The 19322-nt window shown below is 49.6% G+C and overlaps 2 long non-coding RNA genes across 4 annotated transcripts; both read left to right on the forward strand.

Annotated features, from left to right (window-relative positions):
- Positions 1-52: 52 nt before the first annotated feature.
- Positions 53-2252, forward strand: LOC115513491. 2 transcript variants are annotated; one of them, XR_003968714.1, is made up of 3 exons: positions 53-492; positions 682-746; positions 1796-2252. It is a non-coding gene; the product is annotated as an uncharacterized LOC115513491 (long non-coding RNA). The 2 variants fall into 2 exon arrangements; XR_004343586.1 differs by lacking the exon at positions 1796-2252 and adding an exon at positions 935-1104.
- A 3479-nt stretch (positions 2253-5731) lies between these two features.
- On the forward strand, positions 5732-17568 carry LOC115513490. 2 transcript variants are annotated; one of them, XR_003968713.2, is made up of 3 exons: positions 5742-6905; positions 7120-7649; positions 15564-17568. It is a non-coding gene; the product is annotated as an uncharacterized LOC115513490 (long non-coding RNA). The 2 variants fall into 2 exon arrangements; XR_003968712.1 differs by having other exon boundaries at positions 5732-7649.
- Positions 17569-19322: the final 1754 nt, after the last annotated feature.

Below are 19322 nucleotides of genomic sequence, written 5' to 3' on the forward strand. Positions count from 1 at the left end.
GGTGGGTGTGTGTCCTCTTACCCGGTCCACGCCCGGCGCTGCCCGGCGCGCGAGGCCCGCGGACTGCCGCCCGTGCAGCCGTACACGGGTGCTTCGTGCTGCCCTGCGCTTTCCAGTCGTGGAGCTAGTCTCACGGGTGGACGACGCGTGCGCCCGCGGTCAGGGCTGTGTGCCCTAGGTGCCCCGGGCGCCGCGGCAGCCACACCGCCGTCCCCACCGCTCTCCTGCATCCCCACTCTGTCCGTACTTGCACGCGTGCCTGCACCTGTGTTCCCGCGGAAACGCGGTCACCGCGCACACTCCCGCGTCCCACTTCACGGACTGCGTGTGAAGTCCGCCCGCTCACGATCGCGGTGCTGCGGGTCTCTGCGTGACACGACCCGTCCTGCTGCCTCTACCGTCCATCCAACAAGTGTTTAACGAATGCCTACTGTGTGCCAGGGGATGCAGCCCTGGTTGGGCCAGTGAAAATACAACATAGGATGGGACAGGGTGAGATAGGATGGGTGGGGCTAGGATAGGATAGCATAGGGTAGGGTTGGTAGGGTAGGGTGGGGTGGAGTGGGGTAGGGTAGGGTTAGGTAGAGTGCGATAGGATAGGGTAGAGAAGGGTGGGGTAGGACAGGAGAAGATAATTTAGAAATAATAAAATTAATTTCTGCCCTTGTGCTTATATTACAGTTAAATGACTTTTGGTTTTGCCTCAGGAACACATTCCAGCCTTGCCATATCACTCAGGATAAGAAGTAAGTCCTGAATGTTGAGGTTAAATGTTTAATGCCAGGTCTAGAGGATTCATGTCTGAATGGCCATGTGTGTTCCTGTCATTGTGACCACTCATGACTGGACTCATCACATTATTGATTTTATGCTCATCAGTCAAAATGGGAGAGGCGGTGCAGGTGTAAAGAAAGCTGTTTTTGTGCAACAATAGGATTCCCAGGACATGTTCATCAGGGACAGGATCCAGCGTTCCCATTTGGAGGGCCATGTTCTGAATGCAGATAGCGGGAACCACAGGGTTCAAGTACTACAAGACAGGCTCACTCCCTGCAGTATGAAATTAACTGTGGTCAAGAGAAATAGGTAATGAAATATAAAAGCTTAAGGGGGGGGGGAATGAAACTAATTCTGGCAAGGTGTCTCCTGATTAAATACGTACACATACAGCACATCATGTATCTTACGCACGTATAACCACTGCCCTCATAAAATTATTTTTTGCAGGAGGAGACAAATGGATTTCTAAAGACTTTGGAAGAATTTTTAATTTCTGATAGAAAACTGGGTGACTTAGAAAAGGGCGGGAAGATAATGTGAGGGGGAGGAGATAGTAGCTGGAAATCTCTAGAAGGAAAAAAAATGATGCTGTTCTCATAAATGACTTTTTATATGCCTAGTATATTGGATCTTAAGTTTGATTTTAGTATGATTACGTGCACCTTCACAGAGCTGCTGGGTGAGTGTGTCTACTGGGTTCCAGGTGTAGACATGAGAAGAAGGAGGAGAGAAAGCCCTTCTAGTTTCAGATCTAAACCATGCTCTTTAGTCTACATTTGCCAGCCACAAGTTGGTATTTTGTTTCTGCCTTTGGTGTATACCCCCTGTTTCCAAATTGTTAAAAGATTGTGTTCTTAAAAGAAGGTAAAATTGTAACTCTCATACAAATAAAAATGAGTATGTGTCAGTGTAACAACCGGTAAGAAAATTTGAAGTACTACATAGTTATAAGCAATCTGGAATGCTGAAGTAAATTTATGAATAGATTTACTTTTTTTTACCTGTCAATTTCTAGGGCAATGATCTCCTGCATTCCACTGGACACGATTCATTTGCATTTCTGTGAATGAAAATCATTTGCACTGTTAGCAGTTTGCTACAACTGGAAGAGTTGTAAGGTAGCTGCAAATATATGACAATCTCTGTTATGGACTGAATGTTTGTGCCCCTCCAAAATCCATATGTTGAAACCCTACCTCCTAACGTCATGGTATTAGGAGGTGGGATATGTGGAGGTAATTAGGATTAAGATGTCATAAGGGTAGAACCCTCCAGAATGGGATTAGGGTCCTGGTAAAGAATCCTGAGAAACCTGCTTCCTCACTGTGGTCTTCAGCCATGCGTGGACACAATGGGAAGACTGCCTTCCGAACACAGGAAGGGGCCCTCACCAGAACCCAGCCTCTCGGACCACCCTGATGTGGGACTTTACACCTTCGGGAACCAGAAGATACAAACTTTGGTTAGACAGACGCACCCAAGACAAAGGGGGCTGCAAACCCTGACATTTTGTGACATTTTGCTACAGGAGCCTTGCTAAGACAGGTGTTCTACTCAAGTATCTTGAAAACTTTGTCTCATCCATTTCAAACTCCTTTCAAAATAGAACACATCCTTCCTTAGCTCGCTAGTACACTCACGTGGAATTGGGTTTTACAGCTGCATTTATTAAAGTGGAAATAGGCATTTATTCACCACATCTCAGCAAGCACCTCCAATCTGCAATAATTCTGTAGACAGCCAATGTAATTATTTTTAAGATTTTATGTTTAAGGAATCTCTATATCCATTTTGGGGCTTGAATTTTACAACCCCAAGATCAAGAATCCCATGTTCTACCAACCGAGCCAGCCAGGCACCCCAATGTCCTTCTTTTTTGTATGCAATAATAGATGTTTACTGAGCAATTCTACAAAATTTACATTATGTTACATGCAAGTGCTTTATATATGTTTTTCAGGTAGCTTTGTTTCCATTTGCACAAGGTAGCCGTGTTGTCAGGTGCCCTAGGGAGACCCCAAGCCCAGAGGCCTCTGCCCAGCTGGTCCCAGGGATGTTGCCGGAGGATCCGAGTCTTGTCGCAGCAAACAATTTAAGGACAGACCAGACACAATGGTTGAACGATGCAAGTAGGAATGTTTATTAAACTGAGCACACCCTCAAGATGTCAGAGCGGGTGAGCTCAAGGAAAGCCGTATGCCTCAGGTTGGGGTTTTGATCTCTTACTGACAGTTGTTGGCTGGGGGGTGGAGTATTTATTACTGGGGGAGGGGGGTTGGGGGCAGCTTTCCCCACCTGTTTTCCCTTAGTCGGTCAGGGTTTGCAGCCCCCTTTGTCTTGGGTGCGTCTGGTTTGATCTGGCTTCTTGTGGATTTATTGTGGGGTGCTGCCAGACCAGTCTTGGACTTCCCCACAGCCGGGCACCACCACCCCTTGGCTGGCCTCCAGGCACCCTGGTAGAGCCTAACCTACTGCCTGCTCTAACCGTGAAAACAAGAAAGAAAAGAACAGGAGAGGAAATGCCTAGGACTTTCATCTAATTCGATTATTCAAGGTTTGAAGTCTTTTTTAATTACTTAGCTAGTTTTTGAGAGAGAGAAAAAGCATGAATCAGGGAGGGGCAGAGGGAGAGAGAGAATCCCAAGCAGGCCCCGCACCGTCAGAGCAGAGCCCAACTCAGGGCTCGAACCCACAAACCATGAAATCATGACTAGGCCTAAGTAGGAAGCTCAACTGACAGCCACCCAGGCGCTTGAAGTATCAGCTCCACACTAGATGAACTTGAGCTAACAATTTCCTCCCTGAAACTTCTGTTTCTCGATTCCTTCCCTCCTGTCCCCTTCCTTTTTCTGCCAGACCCCTGTTAACTCTGGAATCCTGGATGTCCTCTTGCACACTTCACCTCCTCAGAACTATCTTCCCCAACAAGAAAAATAAAGAGCAGATTAAATAAAGGAAAGGAGATTCAAAATTCCTTGCAAAGGAATGGGTATGGAGGAGGATGTGGTTTCTTATCCAGAATCCGTCTTATATGCCTGGGTCTACTCTACTCCCCGTGATGTTCCAGTTTCTGATTCTTGCACGGAATGAGACTTATTCTCAGAAAAGCTTTCACAAAACTTAAAGAATCTCCCACTTGCCATACCCCTCCGTTTGCAAAGTAAAATGGCATTTAATCTACGAGGTAGGACACAGGGAATGCCTGTTAAATGTCTTTTCTTCAGAAACCTCCAAAGAGCCCCCTCCTCCCAATGTTAATGTGACTCCTTGAGAAAACGTAAGATAAACTCCTTGAGACAAGGAACCCAGGATGCAGTTGTACTACAGCGTGATGAGTGATGGAGGAGCTCGAAGAGAAAGCTTTCTTGAAGTGCTAAGTGAAGACCTCAGTATAAGGCAGGGAAAGCCTGAAAATGATCTCAGGGAGTCCAATTTTAGCAGAGGGAACAACATGTACAAAGCCCCAGAGGGACCCAAAGTACTTCAAAATGGTATTTGTGAAGTGTTTGCTGCAAGGATGTGGTGGGGAAAAAAGTTGGGGAGATCAGCAGGGACCAAATCATAAAAGAAATCTCTACACCCACTGTGGGGCTCAAACTCACAACCCCGAGATCAAGAGTCCCACTCTCTACTGACCAAGCCAGCCAGGTGCCCCCAGAAGGCTTAATTTTGTAGTCTGGACTTTGCAATACTGAGGAGCTCAGTCTCCATGCTGGGGCTGAGTGGGGTCATCTATGTCTATTGTCTGTTATCAGTTGAAAGAATCTGAGAGTGGAATTAGAAATAAAATAAATATGTAGTTCCTGAGCTAGAGAAAGGTGTTAGAGAGCAGAGTTTGATCTGGACAGCTCAAGGAAGATGTCCTTACATGTTATGAAGGGAATGGGTATAAGATGGGTATTCCTTCCTTTCAGATCAAGAGATTATCATCAGAAAAGGGATCAGAATAAAGCATGAGTTTGAACGGCAGCAAAATATACTTTTTTTGGCATAAGGATTTCTTTGAGAAATAGACACAGGAGAAGCCCAGAAAAGAGTCCAAGTTAACCTTTTGTAAGGATGTCTTGCTCTCTGTGAGGAAGAGAAGGTCGACCCCGAGTCACAAGAAACAAGAAGGCACTAACAAACCTTACTCCTGTTCATACCTTTCCTGGTTAGCTCCCACACCTGGTCTCCCTTGCACGCTCTTTGTTCTGTCTTTAGCTGCCTGAATTCTCAGCCACCTCTGAGAGTCACTCATTTTTCCCTAGGTCTCTCCCACGTGTACATGAGATATACACATTAATAAACTTGTGTTTCCCCTTCCTTAATCTGTCTTTTGTTACCGGGACGCCAGCCAAGAAGTTAGAAGGGTCGAGGGAAAATTGTGTTTTCCTCCCTTACAAGCGTCAAAATTCTACACGAGCGTTTTCTGGGCGTGTCATCCATTGATTCATGTACTGGACGCTAGGGGAAGCAATGAACATTTGTTCAGGTTTCAGAGCCCACGCGAGCCTGGAGAGGGTGTGGAATACGAGATAGACCATCAAGATGTCAGACTGCAGAACCCGCCCATCGTGGGGCTGGGACAGCACGGCGTCTGGGCACAACTGGAGATTTCTGGCAACAAGCTAAGGTTCTCCCAGCTTCCTGCCTTATTTCCAGCATCAGGTTGCATGCCTCTTCCCAGCACAAAGAAGGGGGTCTGCAGGAGCTCTGGGCCGTGTTGGTGGGAGAAGCAAACAACCCTGGAAGGACGGGCGCACGGTTGACAGCTGCGAGGCCTGGGGGCGCTCTGGGTGCAGCAAACGCAGACCACGGCACCACCGAGAGCGGGAGGCCGCCCGCGTCCTAGAGAGGCCTCCGGACCTCTAGGTTTTCCCTTGCCGGCTGCTCTAGGACCCACCTCGGCCAGACCCGGGGGCCGCTGATATTTACTTCCGTCTCTGCGGCGCGAGGCCCGGCTTCCGGTGGGAGGGGCTCTGCCGGCTGGAGGGGAGGGGAGCCTGCGGGGAGGGGGCGGCCGGAGCGGTGCAGAGGCCGGATTGGGGCCTCGCCGGCGCGCCCTTCCGCTCCGAAAGTCGCGTCCAGGCGGGCCACCGCCCCCTCCTCCAGGCAGGCCGCCCCCCCTACCCTCCAGGAAGACCTTTCCCCCCACTTCTCCAGGCCATCTCCCCCACCCCTCCCGTTGGCCCCTCCGCCCTGCTCCAGGCCGTCTTTCCCCCTCCTCCAGGCAGGCACCCCCTCCTCTTCCAGGCGAGCTGCTCTCCCCCTGCTCTAGGCAGGCCATCCTCTCCTCCTCCAGGCAGGCTGCCCCCCTACCTTCCAGACAGACCACACCCCGTCCTCCAGGCGGGCCGCTGCCCCGCTGCTCCAGGCAGGCCACCCCCTCCTCCTCCAGGCGGGCCGCCGTCTGCCCCCCCACCCCCCCCCCCCCGCTCCAGGCAGGCCACCCCCTCCAGTGGGGCTCCCGAGTGTATCGGTTGTGTCGCACGGAAGACGCGTGAACCCGAGACCTTCCTGTTTCCCCCGTGTCGAGGCCCGGAGTTACTTGGAATTACTGATCATCTGTCTTCTGAGCTCCCAGCCTGTGGGGCTGTGACGTCACGGACGTGGGGGGAGGGGGAGGGCCTGGGCCCGGGTCCCCTCGACCCTCCCCACACGGTCCCCGTCGGGGAAGAGAACTGCCCGCCTCCAGCACACCCTGCAGGAACGCGGACGCGGGTGTGGCCACAGGCTGGCCGACCCCGGACCAAAGCCGTCTGCACCCGGAGGGGCCAGTGCCGACCTCCCCCCTCTCCCCTCATTGTAACAGTAAATGTCACACCCGGGGTGGAGATCACAGCCAGGGCCCCCGCCTCCGCGCGCGCGCTCGCTCTTCACCCCTCTCCCGCCCACCTGTCCTGGGGTGAGCCCACCGTCCGTCCCGCCGCCTCCGGGATGGGGGGCAGCAGCCCCAACTCAGCCGAGCCCGACGCTCCTGGTGGGCCGCGCGGGTCAGCTCCTGCTGCGGGGCGAGCCTAGGGCCCTGCTGGGCAGCAGGAGCGCGTCAGAACCTGAGGGTGTACCTGTGCTGTTGTTGCGTAGACGGGGAGCTCAGCCCCTACACGGAGGTAGGCGTGCAGAGGGTCAGTCCCAAAGCGCAGGTGAGCAAATCCCTGGGGGGTCACAGAGGGAGGGCAGCTAGTTCACCGGGGGCAGGAACAGCAAGAATCTCAGTGTGGGGAGTTCCAGCGTGTGGTCCCTCGTCTCTGACAAGCTTTCTTTGCTTAGGACAGCTCCTCTGGAAATGTTTTTGGTAGCATGCAAGTAATTTTAGCATTTATTTTCTAACTATTTCCGCGGTGTTTCCTGAGTTAGCATGTATCTGGCTGGCATCGAGCCCGTCCCGTTCGGAGCGCTTCCTGCTTCCTCGCAGCTGGAAAGAACCTCGAGGGAAATCTCTCAAGGAGAGTGTAACGGGCCCTGCGTGGGGGTGTCTCAGTGCAGCAGAGCATGAAATGAAGCCAAGCGCGGCTGGCGCTTTGACCCCAAGTTCCAGAGGAGCCCGTGGGGCTTGTGACCCTGAAGGTGAAGGGTGAACATGTGTGGAAACAGAATCCAGCATCGGAAGGAAGGAACCTCATTCAGGCAGTTTTGCTACCAAGAGGCGCCTGGGCCCCGGGAGGCGCTGCGCCGGCTCCGCGAGCTGAGCCGCCAGTGGCTGAGCCCAGAAACACACACACGAAGGAGCAGATCCTGGGGCTGCTGGTGCTGGAGCAGTTCCTGACCGTCCTGCCCGCCGAGCTCCAGGCCTGGGTGCGGGGACAGCACCCGGAGAGCGGAGAGGAGGCGGTGACTGTACTGTAAGGTCTGGAGCGGGAGCTGGACTGCATGAGGCCGGCCAACAGGTGGGGGAAGATGTGAGCTATCCCGCGGGGGGGGGGGGGGTATGTCTCTGCTCTGGGGGAGGCATCTACCCAGCAGTTGCAGGGTGAACAGGTTTCAGTTTTCTCTAGACAAATGCAGGGCTGCTAGCTTCAGGTTTTGTTCTTGTCCTGCCAGTGTCTTCTGGGATTTTTCTCTAACCTCCAAGATTCTTCACTCTAACCAAAGCCCTCCGAAGACAGGCGCAGAGTGCAGCGTTGCTTGGGCAAATACCTAGCTGCCAAAAGGAATACAGAAAGTGACCTTTTCAGCCTAGAAGTGAACCTTTCCGTTGCAAGTTCAGCTTTCTGAATAGAGGGTTCTGGTGCCCAGTAATGCCTAGAATGTGTGCAGGGACAGAGGCTCAGATCTGGTGCAGTTAGGAGGGACAGAGTGTGGAGCCAGAAGATCAGTCACACAAACCCTCACTAGGACTTCTACGCAGAGAAACCAGGCATGGATGGTGGCTTGCGTTTCTTGCTGTTGTTGGGTTTTTTTTTCTTTTGAAGTTTATTTTGAAAGTGAGAGAGAGAGAGAGAGAGAGAGAGAGAGAGAGAGAGAATCCTAAGCAGGCTCCAAGCCCCACGCTGTCCGCACAGAGCCCATGTGGGGCTCGAACCCATGAACTATGAGATCATGACCTGAGCTGAAGTCAGATACTTAAGCCACTGAGCCACCCAGGTGCCCCTATTTTTATTTTATTTTTTTAAGGTTTATTTATTTATTTTGAGAAAGAGAGAGAGGGAGAGCGAGCATGTGCCAGTGGGGGAAGGGCAGAGAGAGAGGGAGAGAGGATCCCAAGCAGTCTCCTCCCACTGTCAGTGCTGAGCCTGATGTGGGCCTCGAGCCCACGAACTATGAGATCATGACCTGAGCTGAAGTCAGGAGTGGGATGCTTAATGGACTGAGCCACCCAGACGCCCCATGTAATTTTTTTTTAATCTAAGTTTTGTAGTTTTCTTCATATAGATGTTGCACATAGTGTATTAGATTTATACTGAAGTATTTCATTATTTTGGCGTCAATGTAAATGGTATTGTGTTTTTAATCTCAAATTCCAGTGGTTCGTTGCTGATATACAGGAAAGCAAGTGACCTTCGTTTATGGACCTCGATCTGTCGACCTTGCTATCTGTAGTCACCTTTTAGTTCCTGGAGTAGATTTCTTTTTCTTGACTTTCTGAGACTTTGTGTATAGATTAGCATGTCCTCTGTGAACAAAGACAGTTTTATTCCTTTCTTCCCAACCTCTATACCTTTAATGTCCTTTTCTTGTCTTGTTGCATTAGTTAGGACGGCATTGAATGGGAGTGTTACCAGGGGACGTCCTTGCCTTCTTCCCGATCTTAGTGGGAAAGCTCCTAGCTTCTCACCATTATGTAGATGGAAGCTCTAGGGTGTTTAAAAATATTAGTTATCATCCTGAGAAAGTTCCCTTCTCTTCCTAGTTTGCTGAGAGTGGTTATCATGGGAGAGTGTTGGGTTTTTTCAAATGCTTTTTCTGTTCATCTTCTCTAGCCTGTTGGTGTGATCAATTATACTGATTCATCTTCAAATGTTAGACCAGCCTTGTATGCCTGGAAGGAAGCCTATTTGGTGATGGTGTACAATTCTTTTTATACGCTAATGGGTTTGGTTTGCTGGTATTTTGTTGAGAATTTTTGCATTTGTGTTCACGAAAGACATTGTAGTTTTCCTTTCTATAATGTCTTCATCCGATTGTGGTATTAGGGTGATGCTAGCCTCTTGGAATGAATTAGGAAGTATCCCCTCTGCTTCTGTCTTCTGGAGGAGAGTATGGGGAATTGGTACCATTTATTCCCAAAACTTTTGCTAGAATTCACCAGTGAAACTGTCTGGGCCTAGTGCTTTCTTTTTGGAAGGTTATTAATTATTGATTCACTTTCTTAATAGTTATAGGCCTGTTCGGGTGATCTTTCTCCTCGTGTGAGGTTAGGTGGATTGTGTCCTGGGATTGGATCAGGCTTCTGGTGCCTCCCATCCTGGGAGTTCATTCCCTGTGATCTCCTTCCTGTGTTTTGGCCACGGGATCCCTCTGCAGCCCATATACCTAACTGCTTTCAGGTTCCACCGTTCAAGTCCAGTCCTTTGAGACGCAACCCAGGAGCTCCTCCACACGAGGCGGCGGCGGGGGGCTGGGATGGGGGTACCTGCGCAGCAAGCTGAGGGCGGTGAGAGTGTCCTCGGCTGCAAGCATGTGCCAGCTGCAGGGTTCCAACTGGTTCTGTTCCTCATCTTTGTTCAGTAGAGCTGCGGCATACAATGCAGAGTTTAACGGGTTAGGTCGTGTATTAACAATTCCCAACTGAGCGTCCGACTCTTGATTTCGGCTCAGGTCACGATCCCAGGGTCATGGAATCGAGCCCCTCGTCAGGCTCTGTGCTGAGTGTGGAGCCTGCTTAAGATTCTCCCATTCCCTCTGCCCCCTCCCCCCACTTGAGCTCTCTCAAAAGCCAAAAACATTACAAATAATCCCAGTGTGGGGGTGCCTGGCTCCCTCAGGTGGTAGAACACATGGCTCTTGATCTCGAGGTCATGAGTTCACGCGCCATGTCGGTGTAGAATCTACTTTAAAAAATGCACTCGATTGTTCTTACGATAATCATGTAGTAAATAAAAATACATTTTAAAAAAATCTCAGTGTAAACATCAACAAGTCAGTCTCTTGTCCAGGCAAATTATTTGCATTATCACGAATCCTGCTTTGATGTCCTTGCTGACTACGTGGTCACGTACTCCCTCTCTTTCATTCTGCTGTTTGTTGACATTGCTACTTTCTTTACCCTTTTCCAACCTGACAACCAAGCACAAGCTTCAGGGGAAGACAGTTGAAAGCAAAGTTGCTAAATTTTCTCACAATTCAAGAGAATAGCTCTCTTTTAATCTAAACCAGCTCCTTTTTCCAAATTCTCTATTTCTGTCAGTGATGTTCTTGGTCCTCCAGGCTCCCAACCCAGAGGCTTTCCTTAACTCAGTTCAGTCCAACAGATGTCTGTTCAACTTTGTTGAATGTTTGAGACCCTGTGCTTCAGGAGAGGGTGATCATGACTGAGCCCCTGCCCTCCTAGCCCTGATTAGACTGGCATGGGATGCCAGCTATGAATTTTCGTCACAGATCAGCAAAATGGTTGAGTGGCAAAAATAAGTCAACAAATAGTGGGTTAAGAATCTAAGATCTTCAGTGGCTTCAAGTTTGGAGCTATTGCAAAGACTACCACTAGGAATATCCGTTTGGTGTGCGTGTATATGCGCCTCTGGCTGTGCACCTGATGGTGGGAGGGCTGGTCCGTGATTATAGTAGTACTTGTTGAATAATCTTCCAAAATGGTTCTATTACCAGCAGATGGTTCTACTTTCTCTACAGCCTTATCACTACTCGGTTTTGTCAGTCTTTTTACCTGTAGCCACTCCCATGGGTATCTAGTATTATCTCTTTATAGTTATCATACATGTTTTCTTGATGACTAATGAGGATGAGCACATTTTCATGTATCTACTGGCCCTTTGGATGTCTCTTCTTGTAGCATGTGTATCTGGCTCTTTTGCCCATTTTTTCTGTCAGATTATTTGTCCACGGCTTTTTTAAGTGTCATATACATCATTTAATTCTTTAGTTTGTCTCTAAAAACTGTAAGGGCTGATAAGTTTTTATTAGTCTGTCTTATTATTTTTTCCAAGAGTAAGATTTCCAGTTTCTAAACCTGTTTTGACAGTAGCCAGGTCAAAGGAGAGAGTTTTATGTTCTGGGTCTTCTGGGCTCTCAGGAAAGTCCCAAGAAATGCCTGTACAAGAGCTGTGTTCAGCACAGTGACCTCAGGGCTTGGTGGGGGGGGGGGGGGAAGAGGCATGAGGGTACTTGCTCCTGTAGAGAAGAGAGAGTGTTGCCATCTTCGTAGGGGTCACTGCTATCTGAAGACTCTGGCATGTGAACTAGAGGCAGGGAACATTGGTTGTTAGTGTAGAAAAGTAGATAAAAAGCCCTTAGAGCCAGGAACGTCTTCAAGGAAGATAGATTTTTGAAGAAAATGCACTGTAGCTAACCAAGGCTTTGGGAGAGTGGCAAGTGTAATAACAGCACAAAATCACTATCCTACTCTTTAATCACCCTTCCTGTTCTCAGAGATCACTCTAGCTTTGTCTCTGAACATGATTCCTGTACATGTTGCTGTCAGAGATGAGATGCCCCAGGGACCCAGGCTTCCTCAACAGCTGTCTCATCTTCCCCATGTTACAGAAACGAGTCTACTTTTGACCCTACTCATTTTGTGATTTGTGTATGTCCAAGAGTTTGAACCTAGGAAAGACCGAAAGCAAGGATTTCCAGCCATAAGGTGCAGGAAGGGGTAGTTCCATCTCCAAAGGAAAAGTTGAGAAAAGAGGCTGATTTGGGAAAATATGATCACTGGGTTTTGAACAGGGAGAAGGAAATGGAACGTCCTAGTGAAACTGAGCTTTTGACCTCCGCCAAAGTGCAAAACTTGAGCTTAAGCAACATTAGGGCTATTTGTGAATATATAGGCAGGAAAGATTAAGCTGTAAGATTTGCAAGCCAGTCAAGTCAACGTAAAGAGAAGGGTAGTGGGGTACGGGCTGCCAGAACACAGTGAGAGACAAGAGACATAAAAGGGAAACCAGCCCTCTGGTTAGAAGCAGGACAGTCACTTCCTGGGAGCTTGAAAATCTCATCTGGTCCTTGTAGCCAGTGGGTCAGTAAGTTCTACCTGACTCCCTTCAAATGTTTACACTCATCTCTGCCTCCTTCGATCTCGAATCACCACCTCCTTGGAGCCCTCCTACGTTGTTCATGTGGCCTTGGAACCAGTCTCCCTGTCTCCAGCCCTACCCCCATCCACCTGTTGTGCGGGGGTCCATCTTCCACACCATCACCACAGCGACGGTCGTAAAACCCAGAGCCAATGTCATGTACCGCCTCAGCATCTGCCGACGGCTCAAGACTCTTCATGTCCAGCCTCCTCTTTCAGCCTCGTTGCCTTTCCCTTTCCTACTCAGTCTGTACATCTGTTGTCCCAAAGGACCACTTTCAGAATGCCCTGGTAACTCTGTGCATACGTTCCATCTGGAAGGTTCTTACGTCCCATGTCTAACCATCCGTACTCATGTTTTAAGACAGCCCAATCAGACTGTGCTTCATGGAGCTTTGCGGTCGATTGTCTCAGAGTTAGATCCCTCAAGGGCTCTAACCCTCCCCTTCGTCAGAGCACCCGCCATATTGCATTGTACCTGCATACTTACCTGTGTGTCTCGTCCCTCCCAGAGCATCTTCTTGTTTGCTCAGGTACACAGCAAGGAACAGTGCAGGCTTGGCGCAAGCCACTATTCAGGTGTAATACAAATAATTGTGGCATCCTAAAAACCAAGAGAGTTTCTAGAAATATCGAGTAACATTTCTTAATCTTTTCTAATGTTTTGCTTACACCACCAGGCGGGTCGTGCGAGGGTTCAGCTAACTGCTGGGTGGTGTTGGACAAACACGCACCAGGGCACCAGAGAGTGAATCCCTCCTTAAATTGTGTACCCTAAGTGCCTCACTTGCCTCACCCCTGCTCTGATCCTGATATGAGTTGAATTTCTGAAGGATGAATGAGAGTTGAGAAAGCAGAGAAAACAAATATGGAAAGGCACAGTCGAGGGGGTTGCGATGCTTTCCTGAAACTGGAAGTCTCTGAATGTGACTAGAAAGAGGGGGGAGAGTCAGAGATGAAGCACCAGAGAGGCTGAGTAAGGGCTGAGCTGGGGGCGCCCGGCTGCTCAGTCGGGAGAGCATGCAACTCTTGATCTGCAGGTGTGAGTTCAGGCCCCACATTGGGCCCAGAGCTTCCTGAAAGAAGAATTGCATTGTAAGGGCCAAGCTAGAGTCTTGTCAGATGATTAAAAGCTAGAGTCTTCTCAGCCAGCAAAGCAGGCTGGAGATAGGATGGCAATTGATATTCTGTGTCTGACTTGGTAGTGACAGGTAGGGCTTGTGGCAAACACACAAAGACATGCTCCATTCACGATCAACGTCACCCCCCCCCCCAAAAAAAAAGACAAACAGAGAAAGAAAAAGCACCCACTGGCGTGTGGGCCAGAGCTTCCCTGAAGCCTTCCACAATTATGTTCCTAGTGTTCGCCCTCGGTGCCTCTGAAGGCCGGTCACAGGGGACCCTGTTCCTGGTGTTCGCCCTCGGTGCCTCTGAAGGCCGGTCACAGGGGACCCTGTTCCTGGTGTTCGCCCTCCGTGCCTCTGAAGGCCGGTCACAGGGGAACCCTGTTCCTGGTGTTCGCCCTCCGTGCCTCTGAAGGCCGGTCACAGGGGACCCTGTTCCTGGTGTTCGCCCTCGGTGCCTCTGAAGGCCGGTCACAGGGGACCCTGTTCCTGGTGTTCGCCCTCCGTGCCTCTGAAGGCCGGTCACAGGGGACCCTGTTCCTGGTGTTCGCCCTCGGTGCCTCTGAAGGCCGGTCACAGGGGACCCTGTTCCTGGTGTTCGCCCTCGGTGCCTCTGAAGGCCGGTCACAGGGGACCCTGTTCCTGGTGTTCGCCCTCGGTGCCTCTGAAGGCCGGTCACAGGGGACCCTGTTCCTGGTGTTCGCCCTCCGTGCCTCTGAAGGCCGGTCACAGGGGACCCTGTTCCTGGTGTTTGCCCTCGGTGCCTCTGAAGGCCGGTCACAGGGGACCCTTGAGGTTTTATACAAAGTCCTCAATTGCGTCCTTTCCTCTCCCTGACATGTTCTCATGTGTAAGAAGGTTTGCACAATCATGGAAGCTTTACCACTCTCCTCGTGTTCACAGCGGCCTCTCTGCGGTGTGGATTTGCTCATGTGAAACACACAGGAGCCTGCATGTGCCTCGTGAGCCGGTGTCTGGAGAGCGCCATTCCGTCCTCACAGTCGTCACAGTACCGGCCCCCGGGGGGGGGGGGCATCATGACCCTGCCCACACGGGGCGATTGTTACCACAGTAACAGATTTATTAAGCGCAAAGTGCTTGTTAATGTAACTATTCTGTTCTATATAAAACTATGATACGGTGTTGAATTTCTCAAGGTTACCTCTCTCCAGGAGATACAGTCAGTGTGCTCAACTTCTTTGTGAAATGGCCTTTTTTCACTTTTTTCACTCTACTGCGCTTCTTTTATTTATTTATTTCTTTTTTAATGTTTATTTTTGAGAGAGTGGGAGTGGGGGAGGGGCAGAGGGACAGGGAGAAACAGAATCCCATGCAGGCTGCGTGCTGTCAGCACAGAGCCTGCCACGGGGCTCAAACCCACACACCGTGAGAAATGACCTGGGCTGAAGTCGGACGGACGCTCCAGTGACCGAGCCACCCAGGCTCCCGGGCTGCTGCTTTTAAAAGGAGCTAAGAGGGACGCCTGGGTGGCTCAGTCGGTTGGGCGCCGACTTTGGCTCAGGTCATGATCTCTCGGCCAAGGAGTTCGAGCCCCGCGTCGGGCTCTGTGCTGACAGCTCAGAGCCTGGAGCCTGTTTCAGATTCTGTGTCTCCCTCTCTCTCTGACCTTCCCCCATTCATGCTCTCTCTCTCTCTCTCTCTCTGTCTCAAAAAATGAATAAACGTTAAAAAAAAATTTAAAAGAAGCTAAGAAACATGAATCTCGCTTCCAAAAGGGAATCAACTTTTAATTAAAAGGAAACTGCAGAGCAAGTCACATGAAACAAAACACTTTGTTTCTTCAAGCAGTAAATCGGCCGCCTCTGTGCTAACATTCAGAGCATTGCCACCTTCTCATCTGTTTATTTGGGGCATGTTTTGGTTGTCACAGTGACTGGGCTGTGCCACTTAGGTTTTGTGGGGGGGGAGGGTCCAGAAATTCTTCACGTTACGGCATCTTATCTGCCACATATTGTGTATTGTACCGGCAGTTGTACAGAGGAAGAATTTTTCCACCCACAAGGCTACCTCTGGTCCCTTTGGAAAACACTGAAGTAAAGAACGGGGCGTATTTCCAACGCAGGGAGACAAAGGTTTGTTCCTTAAACGAAGGTCAAGTTACAAGCAAGCTTAACTGTGCTCTCTTCTTTACCAAAAGTGACGCGGTGCTTTTAATGCCACATAGTGGGACGAATCCATTAGAGACGGACACGACACGCACCACGAGGCTGACGTGGCTCCGATGCCGTGGCGGCCGTGGAAGTAAACCCGAGTGTAAGCCCGTCGGTGCCTCCTCACTTTGCTGCCGCTCTGGTCCGCGGCCCTCCTCAGCTGCTGGGGGCCTTCCTGGCCGCTTCCGGCCCCGTGCCGCCTGAGTCAATCCAGTTGTGCTTCAATAAAGTCTTAAGATGTTTGATATGCCTCCGTTTGTCTGTTGTCCGGCGCGAGGAGAAGATCACATGTGTTCTGCACCTGAAATGCAGACCCGCTGTGTCTGCAGAGAGATCACGGCTTGTAGTAAGTGCGGAAAGTCACAGCCTCGGTGCGGGTTGTTGTCCATCGTGGGAGCGTTGTCAGTCAGCCGTCACTGACGCTGGTTTTCTCTTCGATGAAACTCGAGCTGAAATGAATTTCCTGAGGCAGCTTTTCACTTGTCCTCCAGGCAAAGCCGCCTCCTTGTTTCACCCCCGCGTTTTCAGACGGCACAACTCCTGGTGTTAGACTTCGGCCGCACGCGCCCCCCGCAGCGGTGAAACTAAAGATGCTGGATACGCTCCGAACTCCTACACCACACGCAGCTTTGCTCAGAGCCCATCGTCCTGTCACCCCTGTGAGCCTTTCCTGGGGTCCCCTGCGGCCAGGCCCCGTGCTCCGCTGGCCTGGGGACACAGAAGCATGTGGACACGGACAAATGGGGGAGGGTGAGTCTCTTCGCTCTGCCTGCTGGCGTGTGGGGACCGTGGGCAAGTCCTCCGGGAGACCGCTGCAGAAATAGCCCTCCTGCACTCCCCACCTGTTGTGCGTGTCTGTGCACGAGGGTGCAAGATGCCGCTGTCAGGCTCTCACACACACCCTGACCAGCAAGCCCCTTCTGCACCCTCCGGTGTCCCCCATAGCACCCTGTGGATGTTACCGTCATAAGTTCCCTGGGCTCTGTTCCCCTGTAGGTTAACGTCTTTGAAGAAGGAATCATGTCTTTCGTTCATCTGCAAATTCTCAGCGCTGAGCGTATGACCCAGAAAATGGTACCGATACAAGTTCACGTTTCCTGCCCTGCGTCTAACTGGTCCTGAGGTTTACTCTCTCCTGGTGCTTGGATCTGTCTCCTCCCCGCACCGCCCCCCCACCCCCGGCAGGGGGGGTCACAAGACCCCTGTTTAGCTCCAATTTCAATGTCGATTCCTCTCAGCTCCCGTACCTCATTGTCCCCAGCTCGTTGGCACACTGAGCTGTCGTCCCCTTAGACACCTGTTCTAAATCTTTGGAAATTTATTCTAACCTGCTTGTTTGAAATACGACCCTTCCAGCTTAACTATAATTTCATTCCGTACAAACTTATTACAAATAAAACTTCCCCTCCCACAGCAAAGCTCAGTCTAGTTCACTCAGGGTAGACTCAGTGTTGTCTAAGTAGCAAAATGCAGTTACGTGTAATATTTTATTTACAGTACTCTGTGTGGACATTGGAAAGACAAATATTGGACAGTACTTGAAGTCATCTTATATGATGAAAATCTCCAAAAGGGCAGAAGGCTGGGCCCTTAGTTTTTACCCCAAGGGACCTTTGTTTTGAATGCTTTTTGTTCTGTGTAATCTGAGCCTTCAAATTATTTTGAATAGGATTTGATATGTTTTAGTTAAATATAAAGCTGTTGGTCGGAAGTACACCTTTTTTTATTATAATCATTAACATCTAAAGTATCAAAGCAAAAGAAAAAGCATTTTAAGTATCAGAACTGAAAAGCACGTGACCAAGAATAAAAACCCTTAAACTAAGTATATCTAATTTTGTGGAAACTTGTCGCATGGTCTGCTTTTGTCTCCTTTCCTTACAGATGCATGAAAACATCATCACATGCATTTTTGGTGTTTATATTGAAAAACCAGTGTCCTGGGGCGCCTGGGTGGCTTGGTCAGTTAAGCGTCCGACTTCGGCTCAGGTCATGATCTCACAGTCCGTGGGTTCGAGCCCCGCGTTGGGCTCTGTGCTGACAGCTCAGAGCCTGAAGCCTGTTTCAGATTCTGTGTCTCCCTCTCTCTCTGCCCCTCCCCTGTTCATGCTCTGTCTCTCTCTGTCTCCAAAGTAAATAAACATTAAAAAAAAAAAGAAAAGAAAAACCAGTGTCCTCTGCTGATAGAGCCTTTCAGCTTTCTTCTGTCTCGCCCCTTCCTCATTCTCTTTATGTATGTATCTACCTACCTACCTACCTACCTACTTAGCAGCCTCTGGCACCCAACATGGCACTTAAACCCACAATCCCAAGATCAAGAGTCACACACTTTCCCACTGAGCCAGCCAGGGGCCCCTCTTTATCCTTTAGAAGAATAGACCTCTTGGCAGAATGAAAATTCAGAAAAACTATGAATTGGGGTGGACAGGGCTTTAGAACAACCCATGGATTTTGAAAGAAATAGTAGTCATTCTCTCTGGAGGCCATCAGTGTTCCCAGCATTCAACCCCAGATCAGTTCTCTATATTTCCTTGGGTCTTTACACAGAGCAACTTGCCTGTAAATTAATCCAGTGGACTTGGGCAAAGCCACGTGGTTGTTGAGTGAGCGTGAACAAAGTAGGCGAGCTCAGGCAGTGGAAGACTCCTGGGAAAACCACAGTACAAGTGTCCAAACTTGATCTCTCTCTGGGTCATTAGGCCAGATTTCTTTCTTTCTCTTTCTCTTTTTCTTGCTTTCTTTCTTTGTTCCTTCCTTCCTTCCTTCCTTCCTTCCTTCCTTCTTTCCCTCCTTCCCTTCCTCCCTTCTTCCCTTCCTCCCTTCCTTCTAGTTTATTTATTTTGAGGGTGAGAGTGCAAACCAGGGACAGGCAGAGAGCGAGGGAGAGAGACAGAATCCCAAGCAGGCTCCACACCATCAGTGCAGAGCCTGACATGGGGCTTGAACTCATGAGCTGAGAGATCACGACCTGAGCCGAAATCAAGAATTGGGATGCTGAAACGACTGAGCCACCCAGGTGCCCCTAGGCCAGGCTTCTTTAGTAGAGAATTCAGCTAAGTCCTTTGTGCTGGGATCATTCAATTTTTTAAATAAATTTGATGTGGAATTTATTGAAATGGGACAGTACTCCTATTTTAACTCCATTTCACCCAGTTTTATTATGGACATCCCCCTTTCATGGAACATGAGATGAGAAAGAGATTGGTTCACCACTTCAAACACCATGCTCTTCCTCAATATGATAAAGAGCATCTATAAAAAACCCACTGTGAACATCATCCTCAATGTTGAAAGACTGAAAAAGCGTTCTCCCTAAGATCAGGGATGAGACAAGGATGCCTTCCTCAACACTATGCTATCCAACATTGTACTGAATGTTCTAGCCAGAGCAATTAGACAAGAAAAATCAATCTAAGGTGTCCAAACTGGAAAGAAAAAAATAATACTGCCTCTATTCACAGGTGACATGATCACAAAGAATCAACAGGAGGTAATAAGTGAACTCAGAAAAGTTGAAGAGTACACGATCAACACACAAAAATCGGTTCTGTTTCTGTACACTAGCATTGAACAGGATTC

This window comes from Lynx canadensis, chromosome B2 (assembly GCF_007474595.2).
Source record: "Lynx canadensis isolate LIC74 chromosome B2, mLynCan4.pri.v2, whole genome shotgun sequence".
In the NCBI taxonomy this organism is placed as follows: Eukaryota; Metazoa; Chordata; class Mammalia; order Carnivora; family Felidae; genus Lynx; species Lynx canadensis.